The sequence below is a fragment of the Oryzias latipes genome, chromosome 12 (genome assembly GCF_053564925.1).
Source record: "Oryzias latipes strain Hd-rR chromosome 12, Olatipes_Hd-rR_3.1".
Classification (NCBI taxonomy): domain Eukaryota; kingdom Metazoa; phylum Chordata; class Actinopteri; order Beloniformes; family Adrianichthyidae; genus Oryzias; species Oryzias latipes.
Window position 1 is genome coordinate 26,417,501 of NC_136248.1, and position 17,557 is coordinate 26,435,057.

At 39.6% G+C, this 17,557-nt stretch overlaps 1 long non-coding RNA gene across 1 annotated transcript in view; it reads left to right on the top strand.

Annotated features, from left to right (window-relative positions):
- LOC144996196 (uncharacterized) overlaps nucleotides 1-17,557 on the top strand; it is a 32,060-nt gene that overhangs the window by 10,788 nt on the left and 3,715 nt on the right. Inside the window, exon 3 of the long non-coding RNA XR_013659233.1 lies at nucleotides 16,828-16,933. This is a non-coding gene — a long non-coding RNA (uncharacterized LOC144996196). The remainder of the gene's footprint in view (nucleotides 1-16,827; nucleotides 16,934-17,557) is intronic.

Below are 17,557 nucleotides of genomic sequence, written 5' to 3' on the forward strand. Positions count from 1 at the left end.
GGTTTTGCAGTGATCCTATGGTTTTACAGAGAGAAAAAATCTCTCAAAAGGCAGTTGATGATAACTCCCTGCAATTATCTCCCCCCTGAGCCTTTTGCTTTTCAGAAATGTTTCTTGTCCTCTTTGGTGTTGAAATGTGGGGCTCTGGTTTCTTTACAGCTACAGAACTTTTTGTGCAGAAGCTCAGCAAAAAATGCATGCAGGAATAACTGAGAGTTACTGATGGAAACTTGATGAAAAAAGCTGTTAAAGTGAACAAATGAATCCACAGGTTTCCGTCTGAGTATTTTTGTTTCCAAATAAACAAAAACGTCTGTAAAAGCCAAAATCCCATAGACTTCAATAGAGAAATAAACAGCCACTACCGTCATCATATGTCAGAATAACCATTCTTGCTCTGATGCTTTTTTTTTTTTGCTAATCATATATTTTTTTATTGCAAGTTATTCAAGTTATAAACTAACCAATCACATGCCTCAGTAAAAGCATGTGGTACCCGGTGGCTCCCACCTCAAACGTCTGACAGATTCTCCCGAGTTACTTTCAGTGGAAGGTGTGTGCACTAGGAACAAGCTTTCCCATTATTGGCCATGGAAACGTTGACTCAGACAGTCTCGGACCAACCACTGTCAACTGGCTCAAAATGGCGGCGCCAGTTTTATGGAAGATTGGCGACCAAATTTGTTTTATTCCGCTGTAGCTGGAGCTGGAGATAAGGCATTTTTTCATGTGTGACATCACACCCGGCCGTGTCCATCTCTATATCTCTTTAACTACCCCACCAAGAAAAAAGCTATCAAAAAATTATTTGTTTGCATTTCTTATTGCTTTAGGTAAGTAATGACCACAATCTGTTTAGTTTTTTTTAACTGACCTTTTAGTTTTTTAAATAATGACCTCTACCAAACGGTTGAGATGTCCTTTAATGGTAAAAGTGCAAAATTTCATACAGATACAACAAATATTTGAAAAAATCATGTAAACCAATTCATTTAGACCTTATTAACACTCAATATTAAGGGCATTTGTCTCCATTCTTTTTATCATGCCTCAAACATTGAACTTTTTTAAAACAAAGCAAATTTTGACCTATATTTCCTAGAAGTTGTTTGACACTACAACTATTTTGGATATTGACTCACTTTTGATGGTATTTCATAAATAGATTCTTGGTTTGGAATGAAACACAGAAAAATCATATTTCTGACATCTTGACCTATTTGGGCCGATGTTTCATCGTCCCAGCTTGTCAGAATGGAGAGGCGCTGTACCATGTTGTCGTAGTGCACACTGTTGTTTTGGTCGTGATGGTCTTGGTGTGTGGCCTTTCCACATCTGTGGTAGAGAGCTCAATGATGGTCAGCCAACTTTGGTTGCTTGCTTGTTGATCTTATTTAAACTGTGTGCAACAGCCAGGTAGAACCTTTTGAGTAATACTGGTTTTTGCTTCAGTAGGTCCCTCTTGCAGACCAGTCATGAATTAGTGACACACAAGTCGATGATGTATCCAAACAGGGGACTGTACCGTCACCTAGATGTAGCTGTACAGGTCTTGTACAGGTGCACCAGCATATCAAAGAGATCTATTTAGCTTTGTAGATTTGTATCATAAGCAATCATTTCATCAGTGAAAAGCATTTTGAAGTATCGGAAGGGTGTGTGTACATCTTCAGGAGGCTCAAATCTTGATTCTGGAACCTTGAAGAAGAGATTCTTCTTCATCCATGGATTCAAAAGAACTGTCACCAATGCCCTTTGCATGTGTGGATTGATAATCAGGATCCTCTGTTGGGTCATCCTCACTGTCATACAGATCTGCATCTGATTCATGTGGACTTTGTCGTGGTCTAGCACTGTAGAATGTTTTACTGTCTACTAGTTGTAAAACAAAAGAAATGATAGAAAAACTTTTGTAAATGTTGTTAATATTATTATTGCAGCTTTTTTTGTTTAGTTTTAAATGAATTGGTTGTGATAATCTTTATTTTTTTATTTATTTACACCCCAACTTATATAAACTCAAAAATAGACAAAACTATACAGTATTATGTATTTTAAATTATTATTTATGATGTGTTAATGAATATTTCTTTAGTAATGGATGATTTAGAAGGTTGTTTTAACTGATTTTATGACAAACGGTCCCTTTATTTAACATTGGCTTGATTTTGCAACTTATACCATAAAGTGACAAATCAACCGTTTGGTAGAGCATGTTTTTAAAAAGTTATTACAAACAGAAATTTGTTTATTTTTGTTTATCTAAGAACATATTTCTGTTGATTAACGCCTTTACTAGTAATTCCAAGTAAGAAAAATATTCCTACCTTTCAAATTTTCATAAAAAGGAAAAAAAATGTGTGTGATCATTTTCAAGTTGTGACTTGCTTGTCAGTCAAAGACGTTGGGCAAGTAACCACTGACTGACACAGGGCCATCTGTTGGTTTTCTTTAGCTTTGAATGCTTCTACCAATTGGTTGAGATGGCTAAATCAGTTTGAGTTAAGTTAGAAACTTCTCTAATAAAAATATGGTGACTCAAAGTTTACTCAAACGTTTGGTTGAGCAGGCAGTGGCAAGGGATATGGTGGCATGTCAACATGATAATTGGGTTCACCGAGTTTAACAGTTTCAGATAATCTGGGACAGGACTGCCCAACTTTGGTATCAAGATCTACCACCCTGCCTGTTTTCCAGCTCTCTTTGTAACCCTAGCCGTTGATTACCTTAATCAGGTGTGTTCAGTCTATCAGAATGCAGAGACGCTGAAATCAGCTGAGTCAACTGAGACACTAGAGAGAACTAGAGAGAGCTGCAAAACAGGCAAGGAGAGGATCAATGATGGGAACCTCTGATCTGGGAGCACAGTCATGTAAGTATGTCATAAAAAGCCAATGCATAAATGTTGTCCAACCATGTTTCAAACGGTGCCAATTGCAATTATGTGTTTTATTTTTTTGTTTTATTTTGCATAACCTGGATTGGTGAATTTTTGTACTAAATCCCAAACCATTGATGTTCTGTTTAACCCAGAACCTACTAGTTGGTCTTACCAAGTTTTCAGCAGATTCAGATTTTTCAGCAGAATAATTTCCATTTTTCCCAGGGTTCTTGTAGTAAACTTTGTCACGTGTTTAGAAAGTGTAGGAAAAATAATTTTCAACATATCTGAAAACTCTTTCTGAAGTAATTGAAGACTATATTTTTATTCAGTGGGAGCTCCTACAGACCCCCCCCCCCATGTCTCTTTAACATTACTAATTACTTTCACATTCACTGTAAATTCCTACCTCTCACTCCCCTCACATTACAATGACACTTTTATGAATAGGTTATTACCACATCTACCAACTTTTTCTTCTCTGGATCTTATTTCAACAAAATGTTTAAATATATTTCAACAAACTGTTAATATCTATAACTGATTGAACACAGTATAAATAGGATTTTGTCAGAATGCTTAAATACACAACTTTAGAATTGTCTTTATTATTTGTAGAAGTGACAGAAAACCTTTATGAACAGATACGAGAGAGAAAATTAGGAGAACATGATTACAAAAAAAGAAAAATATCAGCTAATTCTCAGCTTTTACTAGTCTATTTTTTTAGTGGTTGGAGCACTGTCCTGCTTATTAGTGTTTATTTTGGTGTATTTTTTTAGTTAACCTTCAATCTGTGATTTATATGAATATTACCTTGTCGATAGCAAGTTTTCATCATTTTAACCTCTCTTTAATCACAGCTGTAAAGGGTGCTTGTCCTCTGAAGGAACATTTGCTTTGCAGAGACAACAGCTGCCACAGCTAAGGTCAAAGATGCATGGGCTCTGTGGGGAGTAACTCCTTATTAAAGTAATATTACTGTGATATTTTCATTTTTACTGTAACAAAGTAGTTTAATGAATTTTTAGTAATATTTTACTCATTGCATGTTCAGTAACTTATATTTACCAACTGACTAACTGCTCAAGCACTGATACCATGAATAAGTAATATTTTTGTTTTGTTTTGTTTTAGGCCCCAGGTTCTCTGTTTTGTCTGTTTTCTTTTTTTCTTTTTCTTTTAATAAAAATATTAAACTTCAACCTTGTGGGCTAAATTGACTAAAGCTGAGGTTGTTCGTTCAAAAGTGTTTCCTGTAAGTCAGGGAAGTCCAAACATTGACAAAGAAGACCAGATTTGGTGAGGTGAACATGTGTGAAGGTCTACCAATTGGTCTGCATTTTCTGAACCCTGATAATAACATTAAATGCAAATGAACTCTCTATTTATTTATTTTTTTCACATAAAAGGGAAATACATCTAAATGCATATTTTTTTCCCACCAAAATCACTTTCAATTATATATTTGAGGAAAATGAATAAAATAAAATAAAATAATCTGTCTGGAAAAAACAAAGAAATTTGAGAAAAAACAAAACATGTTGCACAAATAACACAAATTATTGTTTTATTATTGTTATTTAGAATTAGAACTGCGGTTTTGATAAACGAAACAAATCTGTTCCTCCTATTTGGCCCTTAAGGCTCTGGAGGTCAGCTCATCCACTCTTGTCGAAAAAAACAAAAACAGTAACTAAGCAGCGTCAGATGAGTATGTGCTTTTGTCGCTAGCTATTGGGACAAAAGTCAAACTCTACTATGTCAGAATTTAGCTAATCATAATCAAGACATTGTAAACAGTTTTTAGAAAGAGCTGAGGAATGTATATTGTTGATTTCTAACAGAAGCCTGCATGCCACACTTTGGACATGCCTGCTTTAAGTAAACAACAATGAAGGTCCATTCACACCACCCTCTGCAAAGTGACAACTTTCAATGAAAAGTCTACATATATTAACGTATGTAGAGGCGTAATTTGAGCTCAAAACTCTCACGTTCACCATAGTTACGGACATTTCTACGACTGGCTTCAGGCTCTACAAACAAAACTCGTGTGTCGAAAGTTAAGGTAGAACTTTGACCAATCGGGGACTCGGATTTGGTAGTGACGTATGGCTGACGTCTCCTTTAATTCACGAAAGTGCCAGCCATTTGTAAATTCATTATCTCCGACTGGATTATTTATGACACCAACTCTTTCATCTTGCAAGTCTCGCTTTCAAAAAAAGCGAGACTTGCAAGATTTGCATCGCTTTGACATTTTGTACCAAGCTTCTTTCAACTCTAGGTGGCGGACATGCGGTAGTATTGGGTAGCGGCCAGCGCATGTCCAGTATACACACTGTGCATAACACATGCCCGGTGCGTACGTAGCATAACAGTATTATTATGAAGCGTCCTCACACACAGACACACAATTAAACCTGAACCAGCTTTTTGCTCATTTGTTCCTTTGTGTTGTGTAGTTCCGCAGGTTTTACAAATAAAATCACTGAAAAGTAATACAAGAACCATGTAACTCCTGACAGTCTCTTTTAATCAATAACAAGTAATCAGCAGTGCATTACAGTTTGAATGAAACAGTATGTGGGCCACTGAGCCTCACAGTCTGTGAGCAGAAGAGAACAATAACAGAGCAGACTTTCAACAATAAACATTTTCTTTGCCAACAATAAACGGCAAGTTCTGGTAAAGGCTGCATGTTTTTTTTGTTTGTGTTTTTTTTATAAAAACAAACTGTCTGCACTTCATAATTTAATTGCAGCCAAATGGCCAGGTATTCAGCAAAAACAAAGAAAGCACACTTGTTTGTTTGTTTTTTCTATATGTGTTGACTCATTTTCTCAACAGGTAAATCATTATAAAAGACAAAAGCAACTTAGCCATTAAGAAGTTACACAAACTAGTAGGTGTCTGCACTTTATGTTGCTTTGCAACAACCAAGCCACGCATAATTTCAAAACTGGTGCATTTTGCGAAACTTTCTTTTTTAATTGCTCCAAAGTTATTGTCAAGCAAAGTTGCTTCAATTACACCTCCGAGTTTCCCAGTAGAACAACAGATCCAGCTGTCAGTAAGTCTTAATCAGCCCAAAGTTAGAACTCTGTCTCCCCCTCACCAGCGGGAACCATCTCCAGAGTACTGAACGCGCTTCATCTCCAATCAACCCCAGCCTGGACATCCTGGATGCCACACACCGAATCCTAATTCACTCAACCAATCACAGTCTACAGTACTTAAGCAGTGCACTGAGCCACACTCAGTGAAAAGTATTGTTTGTGCCATTCTGCCTTCCTATCCGAGTCTTATATTTGGACCTGATCTTCTGTCTCCTGACCCTGTTTTTGACTCAGTTTGCCTGCCAAAGTTATATTTATACAATCTTTTCTTTTTGCCGTGCAGCGGTTCCCATAACCCATGATGGTCGAAATCGAAGATGTAGGACATGATGACAGATAAGGCTTTAAGACCCTTCACTACACACTTTATAATCAACATTAACCCCCTTAACCCCAAAGCTTTAGCTCCAGTGTTGACATTCTTTCGACTATCGTAACTCTTCAACCATTGACACAATTAACGTTGTTCCAGTGTAATTCCAGCTCTTTTGCAACACTATATGTTGGTCATGTGTTGCATATCAGTGCAAAGCTGACATAAAATCCACTTTGCTCCTCTTCAGAATCAGCTGATTCACATTGATCAAGTAAACAGTTGAAGAGTTATCGTACATCAATAAGCGTGTGTTATTTAGGAGTCGTCTGCAACATCTCCGGTGTTAAAGGGTTAAGCATGCTTAAAGTTCAAACCTTCATAGACAAAAGGAGCCCAGTGTTGTAGGATGAAAACAAAGATCTGCTATTTAGAATTTGTACAGAAGACAGATGAAATTGGTTGATAATGGTATGCCGTCAATCAGGACCCAGAACACAGTGTGCCATAAAAAAAAAAAAAAGAAGAAAATAATCCACAAAACAGTAAGACCAGGAAAGGTGATCTGCGATTTAAGGAGGGACAACTGTATCCAAATTTTTGGGGTAATCTTTGCAGTTAAAGTAACTAAAAGTCTAATAAAAAAATATACAACATTCGTCAAACATAAAATGTTTGCCAATGTTGGTTTGATGTGCAGACATTTTTTTGGTAACCTTAGTTTTTACATTGTTCTAGTCTTTTTGTGCAATCCTCATGCTTTTACATCACCTTTGTCCAACATTCATCACAAATCTGCACTGACAGGAGGCAGAAGAGCCAAGTACAGCAGAGGGTTTCTCCCATTCCTTCTTGTAATGAGTCTTTTGATGCTTCTCTTACTTCCGCGGCACAACAAATGAAAAATGCCAGAGCAAATTCCCCTGTTGGCTGTTTCCATCTTGGAAAGTGGTGTGCGCATGCAGGTCACGACAAGGTTCTAGTCCGTTCATACCAAAATCTGAGGGCAGATTTTGAAGAAAACCATGAACATGAATGCCAAACATTGATCCTAACCAACAGAATCGAATGGAGCTCTGAGACCTGCAGTGTAAATGTGGTCATGTCTGAGTTAAAATGACAAGCTGTTGAAAAACCAACACTCCTTGTGTTTTACCCCGTAATGAATGGACTGGCATGGATAGACATGCAGCGCACAAGGCTGTCAGTCTGCAGAAGTGAAGTGTCACTTATGCTTTACTGTCACTCTGACAAGCAGATATATATTGTTACAAAATATCCAGTTAGCATGCAGGTGAAGTTGCAGCACTACAGAGTGGCAGAGTCAAGTGTTTCACTGACTCCTCTGGATGTTTCAGTAATCAATGCCTACTTTTGTGCTTCTTCTACCACATCTGACAGACTGTCTTCTTTTACAGCACTAAAGTATTTTTCTGCTTTGAGGTTTGTTTGTAAAATTCTGTCTTCCAGACCGCATTTTAATTCTCCATCTCTCTTTTTTTTCCTTTCCACGTGTCTGGAATATTCTTCTACCCATAGTTAGACGAACTAAGTCTAAGGCAGGGGTGGGCAAACTGCGGCCCGCGGGCTGGATCCGGTCCATCTCCATGTTTGGTCCGGCCCACTGAAGAATATCAGAGACCCATGTTTTATTTTTATCTGGCCACAAGAACAACACCTGCATAGAACGTGACATTTTATTCCATCCTTCTGCAGTCTGTGTCCCGATCTGGAACCCTTTAAAATCCCTGTCAAACAGAACAGAAGATAGTCTTCTCGTTCTACGTGAAAATGTTCACGTCTGTCGGAGAAAAGTGTCTAAAGTAGGCAGTGAGGAGTTTTACTGCCATAAACGTCTGTAATCAGACTCAGTGGATTTCATTGATCACGGTTACTTTTAGAACGCAACTTCTGCAATAAACGAGGGAACTCTGTACTGGTGAAAAGGTAATGCAGATATATGCTTAGCTGCAGCAGAAAACACAGAAGTTTGCTTTTTTTCATTATTACTGGATGAGAAACAGACCTGCAGGACACAGCTTCTCAGTTTTAGTGCAAACTGTGAGACATGTGAGGAGCTGCAGCCCTTTCTGCGAGAAAATGACGGGAAAGGATCAACTTTTTGTTGTTTTTTCTTTTGAATATATCAGTATATTTTTCCTGACTTTTTGTCTTTGAAAATCAGTTATTTGGTCATTTTTTATTTCATAAATAGTGTTATTAATTTTATTAAAAGCATCACGAGTTAATAAAACATTATTATAAGGCTTTACAATAAAAGAAAGATAAAAGAAGTTTAAAGTTTTAAAGAAAAAGTACGACAGAGTTTTAGGGCCAGTTTACAAAAAAAATATAATTTAATTTATTTATTTATTAAATTTTTCCGGCTGCCACTGCTGCTGCGGCGGGGGTCTGGGTGTGGGGGTGGCTGGGCGCTCCTCCTCCTTCTTTTCACATTCCACCATCCATTTTAGAAGAACATAAACACTCACCTGAGCACAGGTGTTAGCTCACCTTTGCACTCATAGTTTGCATGATTGAATGAATGAAAGATTTCACACTAGTTGGTTTAAAGGCATAGGTATGCGTTTGTGAACACTATCTATTTTGTGTACATGTTGATATGTGGACATTTTTGCAGCTAGCAGGTGTGTTGATAACATTTGAGTGTGTGTGTGGACAGGCCCCGCCCTTTTTGTACTACATTTGAACCTTACCGTAATGATAAACAACCAGTAAACCTGTCTGCTCTATGCTGCTTCATGGTCTTACCCCCCCCTCTCACTATCACCCCCCCCTCTCTAACATCCCTCTCTCATCTTCCCTTCTTTCATTTTCCGTCCGGTCCAACACCAAAGATTTACAAACATGGTTGAAATCAATAAAGTTTGGCCTCAATTACAAAAGGGGTTTATTCAGTCACACCTTTGGTTTGTCAGAAGATTAATAACCCCTATTGTTAAAGTAAAATATGTCCAACACAAGAGGCCCTCAGCTTTCATCTGTCTGCCTAGCTGTTGGACAGGACAAGTAAAAAAAATATATATATATATATATATATATATATATATATATATATATATATATATATATAATTTATAAATTACAACTTTTAAGTCGAAAATTTACGAGGAAAAAAGTCATAACTGTTAAATTACGAGATTTTAAGTCTTAAATTAGGAGAAAATATCTCGTAAATTTACGTGTTTTTTATCTCATAAATTTCCAACTTAAAACCTCGTAAATTTATGAGAAAAAAGTCATAGATTAACGAGGAAGAAACACCAAAGTTTTCCATTTATTGGAGCCTAGATTCCCAGATTCCATGTTATTTTTTTCTCACTCCTCGCATCTGCTCCTGGTCCGGCCCTTCGATCAAATTTTAGAACCTTATGTGGCCCGTGAGTCAAAATAATTGCCTACCCCCATCTAAGGTATTGACTGCATGTGAGAACTGGACTGAGTGGCTCCTTCCGCCTAGCATTCCAAACAGGAAGTACCCGCTGGCTCCAAGAAACCAAAGTCCCATAGACTTCTATTGAGAAATAAGCAGCCATTAGTCATTATACTTGTTTTAATATCCATTCTTGCTCTAATTCCTTGGGCCAATCGCTGCTTAACAGCATCGTCTGGCTCCAACATGGAGTAATCCATGTAGCGAAGATGGATGGATGGATGAATGGATGGATGGATGAATGGATGGATGGATGGATGGATGGATGGATGGATAGATAGCACATGCGTGTTCAAAAACACTGAGAACTATGCTCTGCTAACAGATGTGAAGTTTTTTTTCCTCCTAAACTTCAGAAAGGCGTGAGCCTTCAGCGTTGGACTCCTAACTTTGGATGTAGCTGCTAAAGTTTCTAATTTTTCATCAACTGGCCCCGGGTCAGTCCCTCAAAAAGGGCCTCAAACAAAACGCTTATGGGACCTGTTTGTTATTGGCACCACTGACATGAGAACTACCAATAAACGAGTCCAAGTCAAGAAGCAAATGAAGGAAAAATGACAGAGAAAATCTTCATCATTTTATAATCTTACATAATCATTTTATTTTACTATTTTGATTCAGAATAATTGTCTGATTCTCTTTAAATTTTGCTTTTCCTAATAGGTTTCTGTATTTCAGTAAAAAAATCAAATTATGTTAAAAAGAGAGCAAAATATATCAGCGCCGTATCATGTTTTTTATGCAGTTCACCTTCCATAACTGCAGATGTTTCCTTCCTTAAGTTTTGAACATTCCTAGTTACCTCTGGAAAACAGACAAATGTCTTGTTTGTAGGAAATCCCACATAAATAGGGCAAAAAAACTCCTCTCAGAACAAATAGTAGCCTTGCCCTGGCACTTATCTAAGAAGCACTGCTACTTAGGCCAGCATCTTGTATGACTCAGTGCTCGGAGAAGAAAATGTTGTCTCCGTGGCGACTTCTCCAGTTCTGCCATCCCTTCAAATGTCAGAAAATGGCAGTCTGCTGCATAAGGCTCCCTCCTGAGTTGCGTTTTTCATCTAAACTTAATAATAACGAGACAGACCCTCCGAGGCGCGTTGTAATTTTTCTTCCCCTTTTTTCTTCAAAGATCGCCATGTTTTTTTTTTTTTCTGCTGCACATAACATCCCCATTATAGGCCAAGCAGGGAGCGCTGCCATCCCTGATTTTCTCACTGATGGTGATTTTATTCCACTTTGACGGATATTTTTCTGTTCGAAAGACTGTGAAATTTGGCTTTAAGTGGCAAGAAAGTTGCAGTTTTAAACACTTTGGTTTAATAATATGTGTTTTGTGCAGAGTTCTCAGTTCATATCCCTTTTTTGAGGGTTTTTTTTTTTTTTTTTGCATTTTCTCTACTAAAGTAGGGTCTAAAAATAGCCCTTTTAGTCACATTTGGAAAAACTAGGATTATCAACCAATTTCAATGTTCCGTATTCCAATATGCGTAAAATCTTCGATGAAAAGTTTCCAATAATCTATGTTTTGACACCCGGCCAGTTGATTTTCAGCTCCATACAGAAGCACTGGGAGTCGTATCAGCTTTTCATTATTATAGACATTGATTTTCCATACGTGCGGTGCAGCTAGAGAGGGGGTCACAGGAATTCTGAAGTCCTCTTGATATTAACTGAATCCCTCCTCTGTGGTTATTACCTGAACTGCTGCACTCAGCAAAATGTTTTGACAAGTGATGAGAGTGATGGTTGAATAAAGCACTGATGAACAGATGAGGGGGCTCCGCAAGGAGTTTTAACTAACGTTTTTTTAAGAATATATTAAGGTAACAGTAAAAATCGATGTGTGTCAGGAGTGTTTATATCTATAAGATAGCGGAATTGGAAAAGCAATAATCCCCCTATGTAGGTAAGTGATGCAGTTAGCAATGACAACAAAAATAATGGTCCTCCATATTCGGCCCCAACAGATTTGGATCAAGTTAACATGAGTCCAAATCCATATTTGGTGCATAACCACAGCATTGGAAGATGAGAAGCATCCTTGTTTTGTTTCTCGAGGCCAATGCGTCACCTTTATTCATCCCCCTACATTACAGGCCTCAATGATGCATGGAGCTTGATTTGAGTCACATTTGATTGATCAAAGGGGCGAAAGGAGCTGATCTTTACAAACAAGAATGGAAATTCAAGACCCATGAGCAGAGGGGATTGTTTCAGAAAATTAGATCAAATTCCCTTTTATTTGTTCTGCCGATGACTACATGCATTCTTCTTCCCATCCAAACATTTGGAGTAACACAATTGTGTGATGAAGGGAAGCTTGGTGAAGTCCATGCAGGTTTATGACAGAAGACACCCTTGGAGAGGAATTTGGGGGGAAAAAAAGATAATATCACAAAGACAGCATCTCAGGGCAACTCGTCAGTCTTCATTGTGTCCGATGGAGGAGGAGAGCCAGCAGGACGCTGACGGTTCATACAGACTTCAACAGACGAAGATCGTGTAAATAAAGCCCAGGTTTTACCTCCAGCACAAGTCACTGCTATCTGAATTTTTCTTTCTCCAGCCAGCAGTTCCAACAAATATAGTAAAAGCTAACTGATGCAATAGGAAAGCCTTTTAAGAGTTTCTCACTCTGCTTCCTCTGCTGTTGCACACTAATGGATATATTCTCCCTCTTGGAGGATGTCTTCCCTAATGTCACATAAAGAATTAATAAACAACTATCAGTTGGCAAAAATACTTTTTAAACTTTTTTTTTTTTTACAGAGCTGAAATACATGCATTTAACCATCATTTCTCAATATGTATCTTGTTCTACATGCTCCAAACTGTTAAACTCACTGCTATTTAAAAGGAAATACAACAAAGCTTTCTCTTAGGACAGTATAGTCCCCGCAAAAATAAACTTGCACACGTGTGCGTGTTGATAAATCCAGTGATTGGTGTCCCATTTGTAGTTCTGTCTGCAATTAGCTTAGCATATGCTTTGCATCATAGACAAATTCCCTCAAATTTGAGGTGGAATTGCTCCAGAGATGGAAGCTAGATGAGTTTGCAAATAGCTAATGACACGCATTATGAGTATGAGGACTGCTTCTGTGCATGCTTGTCATGTTCGAAGATGAATATCAGTGACAAAAAAGGCATAATATTGGTACTTTTTAGAGAGGTTTTACATCTACAACAAGGAAGAAAAAATAGGTCTCATTCTACAATCTTTTGTACCTAAACAGGTGTCATCAATAGATCACAGAGAATTAGGCAGAGATTAGAAAACAGGAGAAAACATTTGGCGATTATATAATAATGCCTTTTAGTTTCTCAATATGTGCAGCGATTGAATCCACCCTTCCATTCCTGGTGGAGGAGGATTTTACGCCTGCAAGTCCCTCTGTCCCTGACCATCTGTTTGGTCTACTCCCTTTCTCATCTATATGGGTAACAAGACATGCATTGGAATAGCTAACACAACACGCTTCAGATGGCGAGTGTGCCTAACAAGGTGGTGCAGATTGCAGGACCATTCCTAGAGGTTGAACGCCACAGAGGGTAAAGGCCATGATGAGAGGAGTAGAGCGGCGGCAGCGGCGTAAAAGGAAGATTTATTGAACTTTATGTATTCCCTGGAGAGGCTGTTTATCCTCTGGGCTGCTTTTTGCCTGCAAATACATCATGTTCTTTTTTGAAATATAATAGCGTTTTAAACGACTCTTAGCGCCAGTGTTGGCTTGTTTTTATTGAGCTTTACAGTTAAAAAGAACAGACTCTTGAGAGACGAGAGACAGATAGAAGTACAAGTAAAAAAAATGGATGTATGGTGTCCATGAGGTGCTTGAAGCAGCAAAAAGTAAATGAGGTGCCATGACCGGGGTGGCAGGAGCGTTCCCTCAAGATGAGCTCTGTGCTCCAATGGAGACTTTTTTTCCTACCCCACGGGGAAGACTGCCCCCTTCCAGATGTTGTTGGCGCCGGCTGACGGCTGATGCCTGTGGGGAGCGCAGTGGCTGTAAACGTGCTTGCATATGCAGATGCTCTATGTGTTCATCAGGAATTCACGCTAAATATTTCAAAGAGCTGAGATAGAAAACAAAGAGAAAATGGATATCAGAATCTGGAGCAGCGGTCCCATCAGAGACATCCAAGAATTCTCCCTATCCACCCTGCCACACGTCTTCATGTTACAATCGAAGCGCAGTTCTTTGATCTTCGCCTCTCCTGGTTTCTATTGTAATGTGCTGTAAACCTCCACCCGCCCGACTCCACTCACTGCGCCACTTGCCAAAGTTTTTGAAGCAAATAAATATCAGCAGTTTAAAAAAAAAAAACGGGTGATATCAGAGTGTTTACAAATGCAACCTGCAAAATACTCAATACCGTCAGGGGCATGCTGCTAATTTGTAGCCTGTTTATACACCTTCCCACTTTAATTAGTACTTACGGAGAAGAGCTTTCCCTTAATCCCAGACGCACAAACCTGCTCAGACCTGACTTTATCTTGCTGCTCAAGTCAGTCGTAGCTTCTTCTTCTTCCTTCCTTTTGCTTGGAAAGAAGTGTCAAGTGCAGCCAAGCAAATGATTGTGCTCTGGTTTTGCTGCTTCTATGCATTTTTACCATTTGTAAAAGAGCTGCAGCTGGATGACTGGCAACATTTTCATGTGCGTGGTCAAGCATGGTTGCTTTTGAGCAATGAAGCATTTTCCTGGAGAATATCACAAAGGCATCTTTGATTAGAAGCCGACTTTGTTAAAACTAGATGCTGAATCGATACGTTTCCCCAAATATTGAGCAGGACTTCTGTCACCACTTCCACAAGGATCAGGGTTCCTGTGTCTACCATCGCATGCAGGAGTGGGTTGTTTGACCTTGATAGCAGGCGTTTCTATTAGTTTCTGCACATGCAAAGACACACAGAGCATGTAACTGCAGTATTCTGAAAGCTGGGCCTTTCCTTATCAGCAGATTGCATGAACCAACCCATTCTGAGCAGCAAATTCCTTTTGAATGACCATAAAATGGGTCTTTGTCCCTGCCGTCTTCCTATCTCTCATTCTGTTATCCCTCTTTTTTTTTTGTTTTGTCATAATCTCAGCTGCTCTGCTTCTTCACGGATCAAAAGGAATCCCTCCTTCTGGACCCCTTCTGACCGTGGAAATAGTCTTGTCAATTGCTCACAGCAGTTGGAGGTTATCAGCTGACTGCCAGTGAAGATCTGAAAAATCAGCTAAAAGCTCCTGGCAAAGATGGTTAACACTGGAAAAAAAACTGCTGCTTTCCTCTCAGAGGGGACGGATAGGAATGAGGGGAGATTAAAGTTGGTGGATGCAGGTTTAGGGGTGACTCATAAATTGGTGAAGAAGGAGCAAAAGGCACTTGGTCTGCTGGTCTCCACATGAAAGGCCACCCTAAGCATGCTCATTGCTGCCTTTTCATGCCTAATCTTGCATTTCCATGATACTTTTTTCATGTTCCCTGTCTGTCAAAAGCACACAAAAAGACACACATATACACACCAGTTCACACGGCAGTGGCTCAGATGGTTGAGTAGAACGGCTAATGATCGGCGGGTTCGATACCCGCTCCCCCCAGACAACTGTCGTGTCCTTGAGTAAGACACTTCACCCTTCCTGCCTCCAGTGAGTGAATGTGTATGAATGATCCCGGTGATGGTCAAAGGGACCGTAGCTGCGTACTGGCAGCCATGCCTCTGTCAGTCTGCTATTAACTGATTCAGTTGAGGTACTGGGAAAATGCTAAACGACGTATTCTTACGTGCCGCTTTACTACCTTCTTAGAAGGCCCAAAGTGCTTCACAGTCCCATTCACACACATACTCACTCACTGATGGTGCCAACCTTTAGGCATCCGGAGCAATGTCGGGTTCTGTGTCTTGCCCAGGAACACTTTGGCACATGGGCGGGAAGAGGTTGACAGCTCTAACTCTGAATCTACCAGTTCTTGTCATATATTTGGTGCCCAAAAGCCTTCCGTGTGGATTCTTCACATCACCGTGAGTTGATATTTCCATGACAAGGCCTTAGTTGCATGTACCTATACGTGGGGTTGATCCGTACGGGTTCTATGGATTTTTTTCCAGATCCGTGGAGGGTCATAGACAGGAGCGACTTCATTTTAGGAAGAGCACAGGTGTGTCTTGCAGTTCCTTTCAGGTGGCATTGAGGCCACCGTCATGAGGCACATACCATTGTCATGTGTGTGGTAAGTGTATCATGACGTATTTGTAAGGATAAAGCAAGTTACGCGCACGAATGAGTGATGCTGTCATACGGTGTCCTTAAGTCGCACTCGTCAGTAAAGTGCACATACTGGCCTCTTACTGACTACACAACAATAACTAGTCAAAGTCAATTTTATTGTCGATTCTTCACAAGTGACGTGTACAATGAATTGAAATGCCGTTTCTTACTCTCTCATGCCTGTTCAAGAGAAAATAAAAGGAAAGGAAAGAAAAGAAAGACAATTCACAAAATTAGCCAATAAAGTGCACTCGTCGTTTGAGCACTGATTATGGGAGGAGATGGGTGGTGATTGGGTGGAAAGGGGAGAAGGTGTTTAGCATCCTGATGGCCTGGTGTGTGAACCTGTTTCTGAGTCTAGTGGTGTGGGAGCGGAGGCTCCTGTACCTCCTCCCCGAGGGCAGAAAGCTGAACAGGTTGTGTGCAGGGTGGTGTGCGTCCTTGATAATTGTTAGTGCTTTGCCGGGGAGGCGGGTGATGTATAAGTCCTGCAGGGAGGGGAGTGGTGCTCCAATGATTCTCCTGGCTGTGTTGACTATGCGCTGCAGGGCTCTCCTGTTGCTGTGTGCTCAGCTACCACCCCACACAGTGATGCAGCTGGAGAGGATGCTCTCAATGGTTCCTCTGTAGACACAACAATACTGCATGTACGGGGTGTGAAGGTGATGTGCAAGTGCCTGTGTGACCCCCACAGGATGCCCACACAAACTACACTGATTGTCTAAGTTTCTAACTTTTAAGTTCCTAATTTCTAACAAGGATACGCCATCAACCATGTTACTCCTGGATCTTTACAGGTTTGGAATCCCACCACAACAAGCGCACCAATTAGAGCAGGGGTCAACTCTGGGTCTCAAAGGCTGGCCTCCTCCGGCCTTATCTGCTTCTGATTACCTGGATCAGGTATGTTAACGACTTTCAATGGCAGTTTGGTTGGAAAACATGTGGGACACCGGCCTTCGAGGCCTCGATTCTGACTCCCCTGGTTTAGAAGAACAACAACAAAAAAGGGCTGAACAAATGCACCTTTAATTTAAAAAAAGAAAATATGAAAGCACTTGTTTCCTTTTCGTTCTCATCATTTTCAGTCTTTAAATCCTTGTTTTACTTTTAAGAATGTATTCACTCTTAAATGTTGCTCTTTTCTCTAAATTCTTGTATTACTTTTGCTAAGTCCATACATTGCCGAAGACTTTACTCAAATCTAACTGAAGTAGTTTGTTATACCATTACGGGTCCTAACAGGATCGTCCAAACAACTTCTAGCACACTTCCAGAAACTCGCCTCAACCCAGCCGTAAACCAAACACCTAGTTTGATCTCTAATGCACAGCACCTCAGTGAATGTATTGATCTTCTCCGCCTTCTACTGTGTTTTTCCAGGTGACCTTGCTTTTGCAGAAAGAATTTCTGCTGAAGGACTTTCTTTTAAAAGTGTTTTTTTTTCTTCAGCAATGATGGTGAATTAAACATCTTCATGCACGTAGTATTATTTCATCTGCGCATGCATTCTGCATGAGTCTGACA